Source organism: Hirundo rustica, chromosome 6, assembly GCF_015227805.2.
Source record: "Hirundo rustica isolate bHirRus1 chromosome 6, bHirRus1.pri.v3, whole genome shotgun sequence".
Classification (NCBI taxonomy): domain Eukaryota; kingdom Metazoa; phylum Chordata; class Aves; order Passeriformes; family Hirundinidae; genus Hirundo; species Hirundo rustica.
In genome coordinates, this window is record NC_053455.1 from 5,396,166 (window position 1) to 5,413,935 (window position 17,770).

General features: G+C 42.6%; 1 protein-coding gene across 2 annotated transcripts in view; it reads left to right on the top strand.

The window, feature by feature from the left end:
* The first annotated feature begins 13,456 nt into the window (after nucleotides 1-13,456).
* Nucleotides 13,457-17,770, top strand: part of PPM1A (protein phosphatase, Mg2+/Mn2+ dependent 1A) — a 34,707-nt gene continuing 30,393 nt past the window's right edge. Inside the window, exon 1 of one of the 2 annotated variants that reach the window (XM_040065971.2) lies at nucleotides 13,457-13,662. The gene's annotated coding sequence lies outside the window, so the exon portion shown is untranslated. The remainder of the gene's footprint in view (nucleotides 13,663-17,770) is intronic. The other variant, XM_040065972.2, reaches the window with a different exon arrangement.

A 17,770-nucleotide genomic window follows, 5' to 3' on the forward strand; every position in this document is an offset into this window, starting at 1 on the left:
CACTACGCCAGTGAAATTTTTCCTCTTGCTTACAAACAGCACAAGCTCCTCTGCTCCCTGCATCCAAGTTACCTTCTTGAGTTCAAGTCTCTGAGGTTTTCAGCACTTAAGCCTCTGCATTCCTATCTCCCCTAATTGCCTCTCATTTCAGCTTTTAGCAGCATGTTGTTCCACCTTCATGTTTTTTCACACATAGCCCTTTCGGCCTGCTGCCTTTCTCAGGCAGTTTAGAGATCTGAAGAAAATAACTCCCATCTCTTCTTCCTTCAAATCTTTCCCTAATTTTGCTTATGACTGGCATCCATTTCATTTCACTTTGCTTAGTTAAACTTTTGTGTGTGAGCTCTCATCAATTTAGAACTTGAAGTCTAATTCTAATTATCATAGAATCATAGAATGGTTTGGGTTGGAAAGGACCTTGAAGATCATCCAGCTCCAACCCCTCTGCCATGGACTGGGACACCTTCCACTATCCCAGGCTGCTCCAAGCCCCATCCAGCCTAGCTTGGAAGACCTCCAGGGATGGACCAGCCACAGCTTCTCTGGGTAACCTGTGTCAGGGTCTCACCACCCTCACAGTGAAGAATTTCTTCCTAAATTCTAACCTAACCTAACCCCAGTCATTTTAAAGCCATTCCCCTTTATCCTGTAACTCCTCCCCTTGTCCAAAGTTCCTCTCCAGCTCTCTTGGAATCTCTTTAGGCACTGGAAGGTGCTCCAAGGACTCCCTGAAGCCTTCCCTTCTCCAGGCTGAACAATTAGGACTAGACGAAATACTGTGTCTTCTATCCATCTGTAAAACAGTAAATACAGCTGTGAGACACTGTTTTATCATTGAACACAGCCTGTTCCCAAGCAGTAAACTGGAGACATTGCACTTTTTTTGCCAGAGTAAGCTGCATTTGTCCCAGTCAGTCAAACAGGGCCAGGGTGTGGAGTTGTACACTGGCATCTGATCATCCATACTTTCAATGGGTCACTGAAGTTCCTGATATGGCTTTGCACACAGCCCCAGCAATGTGGGGCATGTCTGAGGGACATCAGCTACACAGACCAGGTCAATCCAGTCGATCTCAGAACTAGAAAGCTCAAAGATTGCTTTACTTGCTAGCAAATATGCAGAAAAAGTGATTACATGAGTCTTTGCAACTGTTAAGTGAAGTGTAACTGAGTAAATCATTCTCTCCTCCTCTCCCTTCCTTACACCTCACTATCTGCTCCTTTGGAAAAAAAAAAAAAAATAGAAAAAATATATAGCAAAATGTCTTATAACAACAGAGCATCACAGAAAAATACAAAATAGCAATATAAAATACACAGGGGTAAGACGATGCTTATTCAGACAGCCAGGGCAAAAATAGGAGCATCTTCAGGCACAGAAGATGATTCCTGCTTGTTGGTCAGTGACTTTTTGTGGCATACCCCAGTCAGGATTTCCTCAGTATAACAAACAAGAGCCATTTTCTACCTGGTACCTTGTGTGACATTTGTGTTTGAAGCAGTAAAACTGTGCAGTAAAACTCTGCAGCCACCTGCATCTCCACTTGGCCCTGCCCTTCTTCCCAGCTTCACATCCATGACTTTTTAATTTGATTGTAAACTGCTTGGCTTTGGGTTTTGTTTGCAAAGTGCTCTGTGAGCATTCACTGACACCTGCATTAACTGTATTTGTTTAAAAGAGGCTTTACATTACTTTCAAAGGACAATTTTTTTCTGTTTGCCTCCAGACAAAGAACTCCTGCACATCAAGTCTCCCCTCCCCAGCCGAACCGGATATTTTATTGTGATTGAAATGATCCAGATGTGTCCTTCACATAACAGTGAACTCTAGTCAGGTCTTCCTGAGACCTGCACATTCCTCCAGACAACTCTATTTTGACATCTCTTCCTGTTTATTGACATTAAAAGCATTTTTACTCAAAGAAATAATAAAAAGAGAAATCCAGAAAAACTTCAACCTTTTTTGCAGGCGATGGGCCATCTATATGAAGATAAGATTTGTTTATTATGATGGGACAGTGATGGAACCCAGAGTCCTTGAGTCAAATTACCCATTTCCTTTTCATAACACACTTTTTTTTAGTTTACATTAGGGGTGTGACTAAAACACCTGTGTTTATTTCAATAACAGAAATAAAGAACACATTCAGGTAAATTGAAGAAAATCCCGTTTGATGATAATGGCATTTTGTTTGTGTGACATTACTTCTCCATAATTCTTTATGATTATCGAAATGAAACATTAGAAGAACTCAAGATAGAAGTCGTTGATTCTGTTTTGCTTTAAAGGCACATCTTTCTTGCTTTCTTGCTACAGAACAAACCATCTTCTCATGGTGAAGAGGCAGACTCTACCATTGTTATTTACATTCTGATTCTTAGATCCCTGTTTTGTGTCTATCACCTCAGGATGATTTTTCCAGGGTCACCAAAATCAATGGAAGCATCTGCATTCCCTTTCCACATCTGGAATTTTATATATGTATATATCTCTACATATGTGTATATATACAATATTTCAATCTGCAGTGATAAATCTAGAATTTCTTTCCATGTGGGCTCTCCCAGTGCACTGGAACTGAAAGGATTATTCAAAGGGAACAGGGAAAGTTTTCTCTCTTGCCAGATGGAATATTGGGAGTGAGGGGCAGGAGGAGGAAAAGGAGTATTTTCAAAGGCTGATTCTGCAGAGTTTTCCCTCACTGGGTACCTGCAATAGTCAGCAGAAACAAACTCCACCATGGGGATGGCCAGGGAACATAAGATGGGAGCCTGCTCTGAAAGAATTTTTCTTCCTCAATCTCCTGACACTGAGGTAACTTAAGGAGTAGCTTGTGGAGGGAATATCTTCCAAAACCCATGAAAAGATCCTTCAAGGAATCGGTCCTTTAGTAGCTCTCAGCCAATGACAGAATCATATAATGAAAATTTCTTCCCTAATTGCCTTTTTTTTCCCCCTTAATAATTAGCATTACTATTTGGACAGGCTCTTAATAGTGCAGTTTTCCTAAGACAGCTACTTTCCTTTCCTTTCCTTTTCATGGGTGTATTCTTCTTTGGTTTTAATAGAGAGCTAAAATTAAGTGGGGCTGGTTTGGGTTTTTTACACTGATATTGTTCACAACTCCAGCACAAATCTGGGACGGGGTTTGCTCTCTGGCTTAGGCCCCCTCTGCTGGTCTTCCCAAAGCAAAACACAAAATACCAGGGATTTTTCATTACTAATGAACCTTTTTAAGACAAAAAAAAACCCCAAAAAACAGATCTCTCTTTCTTAACCTTTTACTATCAGAGTATAAATCACAAGGAAGATCAGCTTTGGGGCTGTGAACTCAGCATAGGGACTTTTTTTAAAATGAATTCAAGAAAAGTAATTGCATAATCAAGCATGTGAACCTGTGGAATTTCTCAGGCAAAAAGTCCAAAAGTGAACATGGCCTAAAAAGCTGATCCCAGTCTGATCTGGCTCTTAGCAGCACCCTGTGATTGGCATTTTAATGAAGATATTATGTAAGGAGCTCGAGAAGCATAGGCTGCTGGGGATGGGGTTTTTCTGTGTATCTCAGCTAACAAAATCCAGAGGCAGTAGTCCTGCTTGGACAGCACGTATTTGAAGGAGATAAACAGGTAAGGAGGTACAGAGGCTAAATATCAGCACCCAATCCAGCAACAGTAAAACAGAGACCTAATTATCTGGCAAAATCCCTGGATGTCAGAGAAGAGAATTAAAGCACAGTGCTTTCTTAACCAGGTGAAGGACAGGACACACTGGCAATGGGAGAAAGGAGGTTGGGTGCACCTGGTACTCCAGGATTTCCTTTCTGCTATCTAAAACTTAGAAAAAGAAGCTCCAAGACTGCTCTAACTAATACCAACACCTAAAAATGTTTCCTGCATTGCCCAGGATCAGGCAGAAAAGGGTGGTATCACAGGCAGCAACCCAAAGACGCTCAGGAGAGTCACAAAGGACAATAATGGTTTATTTTGCATGGGTGGGATTTTTAATGATGTTAAAAAGCATCTCAAATGTCACAGGCACAGGCAAGGTCCTGGCCATGGGTATTTAAATCAAAGCTTTGTAAGCAGCCTCCTGTTACCTGCCCTGGGTAAGTAAAGTCTTGAACATACTGCAGAAAGTGCAGTGGAGGCCAGCCAAGGTGGAGAGAGACTTAGAGAACTGTCTTTGCTCAGCTGTAAGGGGAGAAGGACAATAAGTTTTATTGTAGCCTTCAATAACAGACTCTTTTCAGAGATACATTGTGATAAGAGACAATACAAATTATAACACGTTATATAAATTCTGATGGGAAACACAAAAACTAGTGCCCAGTCAGGTGAGATTTCCATTCTCAGAGATATTTGGGTTGGATGTTAGGAAAAGGTTTTTCACCCAGAGGTTGGCTGGCGCTGAACAGGCTCCCCAGGGCAGTGGGCACAGCACCAAACCTGACAGAGCTCAAGGAGTGTTTGGGCAACGCTCTCAGGCACAGGGTGGGATTCCTGGGGTTGTTCTGTGCAGGGCCAGGATCTGGACTCCCTGATCCTTCCAAATCAGGATACTCCATGATTCTCTGCCTCAGCTGGACCAAAACCTAAGTAAATCCTCATTGGACCTGCTTTGAGCCAGGAATTGAACTAGGTGACCTCCAAAAGTCCTTTCCAACCAAAATTATTCCATGATTTTATGGTAAGTGACTACTGGATCATTAATCCAACTTAACCTGATGGAAGTTACTTTGACAGTTCGAATGCTTCCCCAAGCGAATAAGAAACTTAAACCCAATCCAGATTTACTGAAGTCAGTGGGAATCTTGAGCTTAACTTGAAAGGCACTGGATCAACTTCAATGCTTTTAGGATTCGTGTTCAGAAAAGATAGTAAAGTTTAGTTTTGTAGGTGACACTAGAAATTGCTTTTTTTGTTTTTTGTTTTTAACTATGAGTATTTCAATAGGTTGTCTCTGCAGTTAGATGAGAACTGCTCTCTTTTGAGTAGTCACAAATTCTAGAGAGTCACCAGCAGAGCAGGAGTTTGCTCAGTGCTCTGGGGGGTTGTAACTCCACTTTTCAGTTTGCACTTGCAGGAAAATTCCCATTTACCAAGTGTTACTGGTAATGAGCCTCTTGTCTAAAGGGTTCAGCTCAGGTCAACTGCTGCTTTTGTGTTGAGACACTGTCTATAATAATTGAAATTTATGTCATAGAATGGCAATCCTGTGATCTCTGTAGAGTGAGCTAATGGTTCCAATCCTGTTTTCAGCAGACTGCTGTGAATTAACATGGCCACTGCTTTTTCACCTCATCATTTTTCTTTGTAAGACAAGCTTTTTCCTTCTTCCTTATCTTGTCTCTTACAAGGAATCCTATTATTTATCTTCAACATGAAACAGAGTAAAACAACACAAGGGAGTAATTACAATGCAATAAATGTCAAGTCCTAGCCAATTAGTTTGATTACTCCTATGAAGGTTAAAAAATTAAAAAGACCCCATGACTTTGTAAAAACATAGTGAATGCCTTTACACACACAAAGAGCATAGAAACGTAGATTTATCTTAATAAATATGGGAGTCATATACTACAAAGAAAGAAAACAAGCAAGGAAACAAACACATTTCAAATCCTTAAAAGAAATCACATTCACAATGAAGTAGCTGTCCTAGTCCCTTGGATTAACTGAAATTTCCCGAGAAGGAAGGATACCTTTCTGGTTAGGGTGGAGACATGGATTATCTCCAAGAAGCATCCATGTTTTGAATAATCCTCTGATACGAAGCTGCACCTATGCTACTTGCCCTTAAATGTTCTCCAAAAGAACATATGTGACCTGCAATACGAGATTTTCCTTTCCTGATACGTTCCTTCTCTGGGCTTGAACTCTGGGCACAACAAGCACTTTCTTTTCATAATGGACCATGTTGTTTTGCTAATATTTTTTTCTGCACCATCCCCAACAAAACCGAACCCCGTCATTGCAGGGTGAGGGTTCTAAAATGCTAAAAATCCAAATTGCTGCCTGTTTTGCTTTCCTAAGGAAGCCAACACATGGAACTTGTGATCTCATATCCATTTTTACCATGCCCCTTATGCCAGCAAATATGAAACAATGTCTTTACTTTTTTACTTCTTAGTCATACCCCATCAGCACCTATGTAATGAAACTAAATTTAAACTTTGGTTACACCATCAAATAAAAAAAAGGCATCCAGCTCCAGACCAGGATTATCCTGTAAATCTGCGACTCTCTAGAATCCTTGGTACCGTGGAAAACATATTTTGCGAAATACTGAGTAATGTTTAGATTTTAAATATCTCCATGTCTTGGTTATTTTATTTTGACACGTTGCTTTTAGCTTCATTTAACTGTTTAATTGACACAAAAAAATTCCTTTGCTCTGTTGTGTCCCAGCTCACAGCCTGTTAGAAGAGACAACTGATTAAACACATATATGTGAATGAATGCAGCAAAGCATAAATTGTGTGTGGTTGTACAAAGAACATGACTTCATGTGACTATCGAAAGAAGAAAAGGACTGGTAAGACAAAAGGTGGGAAAAGGGAGTTTACAGAATATAAATGTTATCCTCTCATCCAAAGTAATCTCCCTCACATCTGGAAATTCCAATCTTTATCAAATTTCAGAGTCTCTTGCCTGGATGTTAATAATTATAAACCCCTTAAGAGCATCATAAGACTCTGGATGAGTCAGGATGAACCATTCTTACGCATCGTCACTCTCTCATGTAATTTCAGCTGTGATTGCTAAGCTAATTCTTAGGTTCAACAACCGGCAATTGCGGGCAGGCCCATTCCAACTGGCTGGGTAAGAGCGGTTTCTACGACACGCTAATGACTGGGGGATTGATCCTGCCAAGCTGAGGTCAGTGGCAGCTTTGTCCTCAGTGAGGACACTGTGAGACCTCCTTGCACGGACCAAGAGCAAACAAAACCAGCAACTTCCACATGCACCCATCCACATTTTGAAAAGAGAAGAGCGTCCAATGAGCAGAACAGGCAAAGGCCTGGCGGATAAAATATTCTGGGCGTTCTCCACTTCACAGCTTGTCTTTTAGCAAAAGATCTTTTAGCAAAAGTCAAGAGAATCAGACTTGGAGAAAGTGAGTACCAAGACATAGACATTTCTTGGTGACCAGTGATGAAGAGTAAACAAAGTGTATATCCCTCCACGCTGGAAAGAATTGTTTAAGGTATCCCTGTTGGAGTCCTGGTGTGTATTAATCTGCCCCAGCCTTTTAAATACTTCAAATCAACTTATGTTGTCTCCTAATGTGGCTTTAAGCTGATTGATGGTTTCTGTGCTGCGGAGAAGCACAGATGGTCCCAAAGAGACCATATGCATTGTACTGCCGAGAAACTGGTGGAGAGCTCAGGGACAGGGGCCAAAATGAATTGGCATAGCCAGGCAAGCCATGCCAGCACTTCTTCAGATCTCAAACATGGTTATTTTGTCCCTTTTTCCGTAACAAGTTCAGGACACGCAGGCTTTCTAGCAAGACTTTTCTATTTCAACTACCGAGGCAGCAGAGATTGTAAATGGAGGGTGGGAAACATCATTGTTTAAATGTTTTTCTTCTTTCCTCTCACTTTTTATTTTCTTTAATATTCCTGTAGACTGCATTGATATTCTTTTTTCATTTCTCCATGTCACAGGAAAAGCAAATGTTCCTAGCCGCTGGGTCTTCGGTGACATTTTGCTACAGATAGAAGTAGCCATGTGAAATGTAGGTGCTTTGCGGATGAGCTCTGAAAACCTCAATAAACTGCATTTCTCTTCTTGAGCTGCCTGGATTTTTGTCATGTTTGGCCTTTTGAAGAAATTGGGAAATGCTGTGCTTTTCCCATATCTCATATGCAAATAGAGAAAAACGGAGGGATGACCTCTCCCCAGTATTTTAGAATATTGATAATAGTTTTATATACTAATTTACAGTAATGGTAAATATATTACCTTTATTTTCCTTTTTATATTTTATTAATTTATAATCTATTTCATATGCTTTATTTTTTATTACACCTATACTTACTACACTTTGATTTTATTGTGTTTATTTTTACAAGCTTTGTATTTTTATTATGTTTCTATATTAACTTTCAGCATAAGAGGATTTTGCTTCTGTTGATATTTTGGTCTTTATTGTACTTTGCTTTTTGCTGATTTTCTTGAATTATAGGTTACTTCCATCAGCAAATTCTCCCTGGAAAAATAAAACTCATGACTGAGCATCTCTTGCTTTCTCTTACAGCTAAAATAAGAAAACCACATTGTGATGCCCTAATGATTTTGTACCTAATTTTGTAGTTTGAAAATTACCAGCATTTGGTTTTTAAATGAGGTCATAGCTGTTGTTTTTTAAAGCGATTAGCAGAGCATGGATCTAGTCTCAGAGGCAACAAAGTATGGCAGGTTGGGAAGCACTTTTCAAGAGTCCAGCAGAAAGGGAATTAAATCAAAAGTGCTGCATTTCAAGAATGCAAGATGTTTGCACGTGATGACCAAAATCTTTGTGACATCCTTCAGATAAATTCAATTTGGATGCAGGGTATGCCCTAGGTGTGTGCTTTTGATGATTGAAACATCATGTGATTGTTAATCATCGCTACAGTACCGGCATTTTATGGAGTTCCTAATGGCACAGCTGCCTGAGCAGATCCCTGCAGGTGTCATCACACCAGGATGCAGCAGGAATAGCATCAGGAAGATGGAAAGCCTGCAAGGTAGTCATCCATCTGGCTTTGGGATTCCAAAAATAGGTGCAACCCCATGGAGAAGGGATGGGGCAGAGCATCAGTACTTCCCAAGCCAAACATGGAGTTATGGCAACATCCCACTATAGCAGCTCACACATATCATTAATATGAAGATCTCTGTAGATAACTTCTAAGCATCTCTAAGGTAATGAATTAATTTTTACTACCTAAAAAGGATCTAGTCTAAGTAGGCATCTCAGCTTCTTCTGAACTCACAGAAACTACAGAAAAGAAAAAAAAGTCACCTTCAAAGGACTCACCCAACCTGCTCCAGACACTGGTGAAAACACAACAGTAATGATCACCTGTATCCTTCCACCAAACCAAAGCAGCCTGGACAACAGCTTGATTATACATCTCATATTTAGATGAGTATTGCCAGATAATACAAATCCTTTTCCAAACAAAACAAAACCCCACAGTTTACCAACTTTTTGAACTGCAGAGTAACTTGAAATTTATTATTTCCCACCTACATCAGATATTCATGGCAGACCATAAAAGAGAGGAGGAACAGGGACAGTAAGTAAGGGAAGCTGAAACTAAGGTTTCAGATGAGAGAAGTTCAGTTTTTTTCTCTGAGAATTCAAGAAATCTAAAAGGTGCAATACAGCAGTTCACAGTTATAACAGTGATCTTCCACCTCTACTCTGCCCTAGTGAGGCCACATGTGGAGAGCCCGTTCAATTCTGGTCTCCTCAGTTCAAGAAGGACAAAGAGCCACTGGAGAGGTCCAGCAGAGGCCACAAAGATGATCAGGAGTCTGGAGCATCCCTCTTATGAGGAGAAGTGAAGGAGCTGGGCCTGTTCAGTCCAGAGGAGACTGAGGGGATCTCATCAATGCATACAAATATCTCAAAGGTGGATGGCACGAGGATGGAACCAGATTCTTTTTGGTGGTTCCCAGAAACAGGATGAGGAGAAAAGACCATGAACTAAAACACAACAAGGTTCACCACCACACGAGGAAGAACTTCTTACACTGACAGTGGCAGAGCACTGGAACAGGCTGCCCAGGAAGGTTGTGGAGTCTCCCTCTCTGGAGACATTCCCAACCCACCTGGATGCATTCCTGTGTCGCTGCTCCAGGTAGGGAGTTGGACTGGGTGGTCTCCAGAGGCTCTTCCCAACCTGGCTGTTCCGTGATTCTGTAACCCTATGATTCTGTGATCTTGGTACTAAAAGTCCCTTGATGAGTAAAATACAGACAAAGCTCTGATGCTTCACAATATCCTTTATAGGAAAAGAAGTTTAATCACTGGTATTAAGCCAGAAAGAGTTAAAAGGGGTGTTGGGCAACAGAGCGTGCAGAGATTACAGCAGGCTCGTGCAGAATAGGGCCATTGCGATGGAAGCTGATTCCAAAGTGCAGTTAAATTGCCATGTGATCCCAGCAGCAACTGCGGTCCCATTTTCTCTTTTTATGGGAAATGATGTCATTGGGAATAGCTTCATCGGGCTAAGAGTGGAATTTTCTAAATTGAGTTTTAATGAATAGACCGGACAAAGTCATCCTCCTGTCTGCAATAACTGAATGTGCATTGGTGACAAAAAGCTGTTTATTTAGATACACAAGTTTATATATATATATTTTTTAGAAATACTCTTGGCAATTACCATCCATCTAAAGACTTTTAAAAAGCTGTAAGAGGAAACAGAATTAAAATTGTCCAAAATAGTTTATTTTCTAAAAATAGGCTGGGGAGCAGCACATTATTTTAAATATGACTATAATGCTAAAAGAATTTTCATGTTCCAAACAGTGAAATAAGATCCTTCTCAATAACTCATAAATTATTTATGATACAGAGTTGAGTTTCACAGCGGTTCTAGTTACTGTGGTGTTAATGAGAGTGGTGACTACACGTCCCAACCATCTCTATCACAACTTGATGTACAGCTAAACAGAAAATAAAAAGTTGTACTCTGGGAGATGTAGTCTCATCAACTACAAATACATTTAGTAGAGGGATATTACATACACAGCTGGTTTATCCTACTTAAAAGTGATCCTTGAATTTCTTGTAAATATTTATTACCATTGTCAGTGCAACAGGCCAAGCAAATCTAGGGAACTAAATAAAAGTTATGCTTTAAGAAAATATTGCAGTAATTTTCTTAGTCCAATTTCCCTTGAAAAATGTACAAATAGCAAACGAGAGCAGCAAACTCTGTCATTACATTCTTGCAGCTTAAAATGGGGGCATCACCAAAAAGACACAGGGCCATGTTTTCATTCAGTTTTATTAAAAAACAAAACAAAACAAAAAAACCCAAACCCCACAGATGTAGGTAATACAGAATCTAAATGAAATCCATGACTGCATATAATTCAAAGTGCTAGGAGAGCTTTATTAAAGTGGAAAGGGGGGGTGGAAAATTAAATTTATTTTTAAATAGAGAGGGTAAAGAAACATGTAACATGTCTGCAGGAACAATTCTGTGTAATCTTGGAAAGGGAAGGCTAAGGGCTTGCATTAAAATCTCTCTAAAGGTCTGTTTCTACCAACAAATTTTGATGCATTTAACTACAAAGGCCCCAAATTTCTAAACTAAAGGCCCTTAATAGTTACCAGAACATTGAGCAGTGCTCAGAATCATGATAAGGATCACAATTAGGGTGAATACAGAGAGATCAGGTCCAAACATTCCATCCAGCCACAGGGCAAATGGAGAGTCCGCAATCCTACCAAAACATGGTCAGTTTATCTATTAAGGAAAGCCATACAGCAATAAGGTTTCGTTCTGTTTTTCACAGCTCTTTTAGCTCTCTCCAGCAGGGTTTTGCTGTAAACTGCCCTCAGTCACTGATGAATTGCACTAATGGTTGTTGACAGTGGGAACGTAACCTGCAATTGGAGGTCTCTCTGAACATTTAGTTTAGGGAATGCTTTGGTTTGGAAAGGACTTTAAAGACCATCCAGTTCCAACCTCCTGCCACGGGCAGGGACATCTTCCACTACCCCAGGTTGCTTCAAGCCCTGTCCAACCCAGCCTTGGACACTTCCAGGGATGGGGCAGCCACAGCTTCTCTGCACAACTTGTGCCAGGGCCTCACCACCCTCACAGTAAAGAATTTCTTCATAATTTCCAATCAAAAACTACTCTCAGTTCAAAGCCGTTAACATACAGCTGTTTGCTGCGATTCCTGTTAAAGATGGAAACTATCTAGACAACCTTGCCAAGCACCCACTCCACCTTTTCCAGTCCTCACCATCTCTCCCTCTGTATTCAATTCCTTCTTCACATCCTCAGAGCTACCGTGGATTCCTAATCCTCCCTCCTGGCTCGCACTCCACCTCAGAAATCCCCAGGCACGAGGTTTAACCCTGGCTTGCTGGCATAAGCCATTCCTTCCAGAATCACCCCTTCCAGAATCACCCAGATGCAGCCTCCTTGAGCATCCTCCTCCCCTCCTCGAGACAAAAGAGAGGTTTGTCTAACAGCTTCTCATCTCAAATTGTTCCCCGCAGACTGGTGGGGGAATCGCTTCATGAACACACTCCCATGTCTTTTGTCCACAGGCCGGCCTTCATCAAAGGGGGCTGAAACCCGTGGGATTATTAAACCCATTATGCGTTCATTACTGGTAATCCGCTGCTGATTTTGCCAGCGGTTGTGCTTCCAACGGGAAATGCTGCGGAGCTCCGATTCAGGCGAGTAGGACTCCCTCAGGAGCAGAGGACACAGTCGCAAGCTGTGCCAGGTTGGACATCGGGAGGAATTTCTCCACATAAAGGGTGGTTAGACATTGGAACGGGCTGCCCAGGGAGGTGATGGAGTCACCGTCCCTGGAGGTGCTTAGGGAACGACTGGACATGGCACTCAGTGCCATAGCCTGGTTGACACGGTGGTGTTGGGTCATAGCTTGAACTCGATGATCCCAGAGATCTTTTCCAATTTAAATGATTCTGTGATTAAGGGAGACGAGGCTGATACCGCCAGCGCCTCGGGACCCACTGTGCGCTCCATCGTCCTCAGGCGCGCTGAGCTGCTGCCGCCACCGCACCGGGACGGGGATCCGGACTGGAATGGGAACAGGACCGGGGTGAGGATTCGGATTCGAGATTTGGGCCGAGATTGGGACGGCGATGGGAAACACCCGCCGCCAGCTCCCGCGCCAGCCTCTCCCCGTGAGGGGCAGGGGCGGGGCCGATGACGTCACGGCCCCGCGCGGCGCGGGGCCCGGGGCGGAGGGTGATGTAATACCCGTAACGGCCCCGCTCCGTGCGACATCCGGGTATCCTGCCGGGGTGCTGCTTTGCTGCTTTTTTTTTTTTTTTTTTTTTTTTTTTTTTTTTTTTTTTTTTTTTTCCCCCGGCCTTTTTTTTTTTTTTTAAAGTATTCCTTTTTTTTTTTTTTTTTTCTTTTCCCCTCTGACGAGCTCAGTTTGTCGCGCTTTTTTGGGTGTTTTAATTATGCGATTTATTAAAAAAAAAAACAAAAAACGGGGGAGGGAGACGGCGAGGAGGGAAAGGGCGCGGGGGCGCGCGCGCGCGCTCCCGCCTCCCCTCCCCTGCGGCGTGCGCGCCTGCGCAGAGGGGCGGCGGCGGCAGCGCAGTGCGAGCGTGTCCGTGTGTCCGTCCGTCCGTCCGTCCGTCCGTCCGCGGCCGGCGCTCCGCGCGGCGCTGCGCGGGTGGGCGCGGAGCAGCTCGGGCGGGGGACGGGGACGGGGGGGGCGCCGGCGGTGGCGGCGGCGGCGGCGGGGGCGAGATGAGCGCTGGGCTCCCCCTGGGCACAGAGCCGCCCTGTGAATGAGCTGAGGCGAGGCCGCCAGCCGGGTGCCCCCCTCCTTCTCCTCCTCCTCGTCCCCCCCTCCTTCCCCTTCTCCCCCGCGCACCGCCGGGAGCGCGGCCCTGCCCGCACAGCCGGCGCCGACGCCGCGGCCGGGGGGGTAAGTGGCGCTGCGCAGTGCGGGGCCGGGGCGGGGTGAGGGGGCGGCGGGGCCGGGGCGCTGCGGGGCCCCGGGGCCTGTAAACAACCGGGGGCGGCGGAGCGCGGAGAGCGCGGGAGCTCGGCGCCATCCCCGGCGGCGCAGCTGGGAGCGGGTCGGGCGGCCCGAGGGAGGGAGATGGATGGGGAAGGGGAAGGGGGGAGCGATCCTGCTGGGATGCGGCTGCCGGGAGCCCCCTGCGCAGCCCCTGCATTGCAGGCGCCTGCCGAGGGTGGGGGTGTCCCCGCAGCCCCCCGGGCACGGCGGGAGGAGGGTGAGCGGCGGGGTCTGGGCCTGGCTCAGGTAGGAGTAGCAGCTTTCCCTTTCTCCCTGCCCCCTCCTTTCCTCGCCCGGAGTTCATTTAATAAAGGCTATAAACAGCCTCCTCTCCCATCGCCACCCGAACGCTCGGGGCACGGCACCGGACTGGGGAAAAGAAAAAAAATAAAAACAAAAAACAACACGCATCTATTTATAAAGCACCCCACCCTGGCGAGGGTCGGAGCATCAAGCGCTCCCCAAATAGTGACATGGTGATGCAGCGGGCGGCTTTCCCTCGCCAACGCCTTTCGGGCGTTTAAAGTTTGTGAGAGATTTCGGTGCCTTTGAAAGCGATGTCTCGAGCAAAGGTTGCGCTGACGATCTGTGATCTGTCACGGCGTGCTTGGTAAAAGTCCGTGGAAGAAAATGCTGTCCTCGGTGAGAAAGTTGTGCGGTGATATGTTGGATAATTGGGAAATGCCAGAGGTTCTGAGCGTGTGTCTGACCTTTTTGTTAGGTTAGATTGTATTCGAGTAGCTGTGATACAAGCTTAAGACAGGCTGGAGGTTAATAGTTTCAGGAGAATTGATTTTGCAGACATCTGTTTGATATGTATTTGTATTTATTTGGTGCGATTAAAATATTTCTTAGTGCTGCCATGTGGATGGCAAAATTTTGTGGTTACAGAACTGATGTTAAAGTTTACAGTAGCACTTGGGAAGAACTAGATTTTTTTGAGCTGTACCTTCTGTCAAATGGGAAAGTGCTGTGCATTGGGCTGGTCTCTGTGGTAACCTTAAGGTTTGAGGTCCTTAAGGTATTTCATCCGAAGGAGATTTTAATTTTTTTTAAAGCAGAAAAGACAATTTTAGATCACGAGAGCAGTAGCTGGAAATATCACATTTTAGATTGTGATATTTAGCATCAGAGTGAGCAGAATCAATTTATAAAGTAGAACTTCTAACTCTTGTGATTCTAAGAAATGAATTTCCAAACATGAGTCCTTGTGGCACTCTCCTGAGCTGTTTCAGTAATTAGGTGGCTGAAGCAGATTTTGTGAAGTACTGGTGCAGTTAAGGCTGGATGACTACTGTTACTCAGGTCCCTGAGTGAGTTGCCAAATGGCCAAGAATTGTGCAATTTCTAGCCACATTTCTTCTCTGATAACTTCCCATCTGTTGCTATTCATAGTTTCTTCTATGAATTACATCAGAGAGAACGTGGGCCAGGGAAGTTTCTCACTCTACCTATCCATTCCCAGTAGTGTTCATAGGGAAGGTGTTAAAGGACAGCAGTCTGGACTGGTGCACCAGCATTGGCTGCTCCTAAAGTTTTCACTCCCAGTGCTTTCTGGGTCTCGCTTTTGTACATGAGACTGGGCTAAAAGACATGCTGATGTATCATGCCAGTTTTCCTCCCAGAGATCTCTGGTAAAATCCTCGGATAAACATGGAGAGAGTTTGTCTGTCCTCACACTCTCCTGGCACAGCCATGTTTTTCCCATAGTCAGGGCCTAGCTCTGGTTTACAGGTTTAGTCCTCTGCTTGGTGGTTGTAAGGTAAATCTCTCCCCTGGAGGTACAGTAGAAAACTATTCCTGTTTTCCAAGTATTTCCCTAACTGTCTGTAAGTATGCTCGGGATATTTTTGTTGAAAGCGAGGAGAGATGGAAATGCCAAATGACTGGCGAAGCTTGCAGGTCCAAACAAGCAGAACTCACTCGGAGCAGTTTGAATTAAAGCAGAATACTAAAAAGTTGTTTTGTTGGGGTTTTTTTTTCTATAAAATCGAGCTGGTTGCTTCTTATCTGGAGTGCAGCTTATACAGTGGAGTTGAGTCATTCTTGCTGAGATAGCATTTTGAGAACTGTTGTTAAAATGCTTAGATATTTAACTCTGGCACAGTATAATTTGCAAACTTATGTAACTGGTATGTTTTTGAATGCAGCTGTCAATAAGAGACCTTATTGCACTTTTCATTTTTAGTGACTAGGGAATGTAAAGCAGCTGCTTTTACAAGATGACCTAAATATAAATAATTTAAGAATAGCTTATTTCTTACTAAAATGTTGGCATTGCTATTGGCTCAATTTTCACGTGTTCGGGTCTATTCTGATGTACAAAACACTTACGTAATTGGCCAAGCAGAACGGCATTGCAATTAAGTGATGGAATGATGCAGGTTGTGCTAATAAATAAACAAATAAGTTTTAGAATGGGAAGTTCTGTAAAAGATCTGTTTTCATTTTGCCTCTGCAAACCAGAGACATTTTAAAGACTTGAATAATAGTAATGTTTGAAGTCAAGACAATAATGGTTTATCATTGTTAAGCCTGAGACAAACTGCATTTATTCTTACTATAGCATGTGGACCTTCGTAATTTTTGCTCCTCTTTTCTCATAAATCATACTTGACTTTTAGTTTTTTATTTTAAAAAAATGATGTATCATCCGTTTCTTTCTAAATGATGCAACTTGTCTCAATTGTTCTTCTGGAAATAAATCTCTTTTTGGATAATACTTGGTTGCTGAACTCTTACTGATCCTCTCTAGTTTTAATCACATGATCCAAATTTCAGTTTAGAATACTAGGATAAGAAATAAACTTCTATAACATTTACACATGCTTAACTACAATCCTCTTCATTGAATGAATGGCAAATGCAAAGTATCAAGCCTGTGTATACAGTATGTAATCCCTGAAAAAATGACAGTGTTCTTAGCATATTTAGAAGATCCTGGGTATGTGCATAAATGTACAAAATGTACAGCATAAATGTTTTTGGCATTTTATGTACATTCATTCATCAAAGCTAAAAGATATTTTTAAAGGAGGATTCATATATTTGAGCCATGATGTGGTGCAGATCACAGTGGAGAAAACATTTTCTACTTGTAGCTTCTTTATGTTGCTCTCTGTCTGTGAAGGAACAATTTAGCATTTATTAAGATTTAATATCTCTAGAGTAAATCACTTGCCTCTTAAGACTGGGAAGAATGTTTAGACCAAGGGAATTGTAATCAGGGCAGGAGGAGAAGGCAAGTGCAATACCATGGGAGTGGGCTGATTTTTGTTCCGGGGTAGAGGCAGAAACCACTGGGTATTTCTGGTGTTAAACCACTGCTGCAAGGTCTGCTTTTCTGTATTTGTCTGCTAAACTCCGCTCCCTGTTAAACCACATACTGAGTTACAGATTTGTCAGGTTGCTATCTTTTTTTATTATTATTTATTTTGTTTGTGTTTAAACACAAATACCAGTACAATTCACTAATGGATATTTCAGCTGCCTGTTGGAGTCTACAGAACAGAGTGTGTTTATAAATACATGAAACAGTTGCTCAGATTTTTTTTAACAGCTCTTCTCAAAAGGTGTTTATATCTGACTAAAACAACAGGATAAAAACTTCTTTCACTGACAGTTCCAATGAAGTACACTTCTACTGTTAAACATGTAGCCTTCATAGCAGAATATATCTATACATATCAAAAGAGTGTCTAAGAGTGCTACAAAGAAGAAAGCAAAACTGGCTAACCATGTTTCAATATTGAAATGTAGAGAAATGCAGTTTACAAAGAGGAAAAATACATTTGCCTCTTAATTGCTAACAGATTAATTCTCAAAAGTAAGACTACTGTAGTAGATAAAAAAACCCTCTTAAGTCTTCTAAGATAACAATTTACAAACCCAACAAACTCAAGTGTAACATGACTTGTATTTTGATAGCTGCAGTTTAAATAAAGCAAAGCACTTCAGTGTGCTTATGGTGATACACCACGTGCAGCTGAATTATGTGGGACTACTCACATTT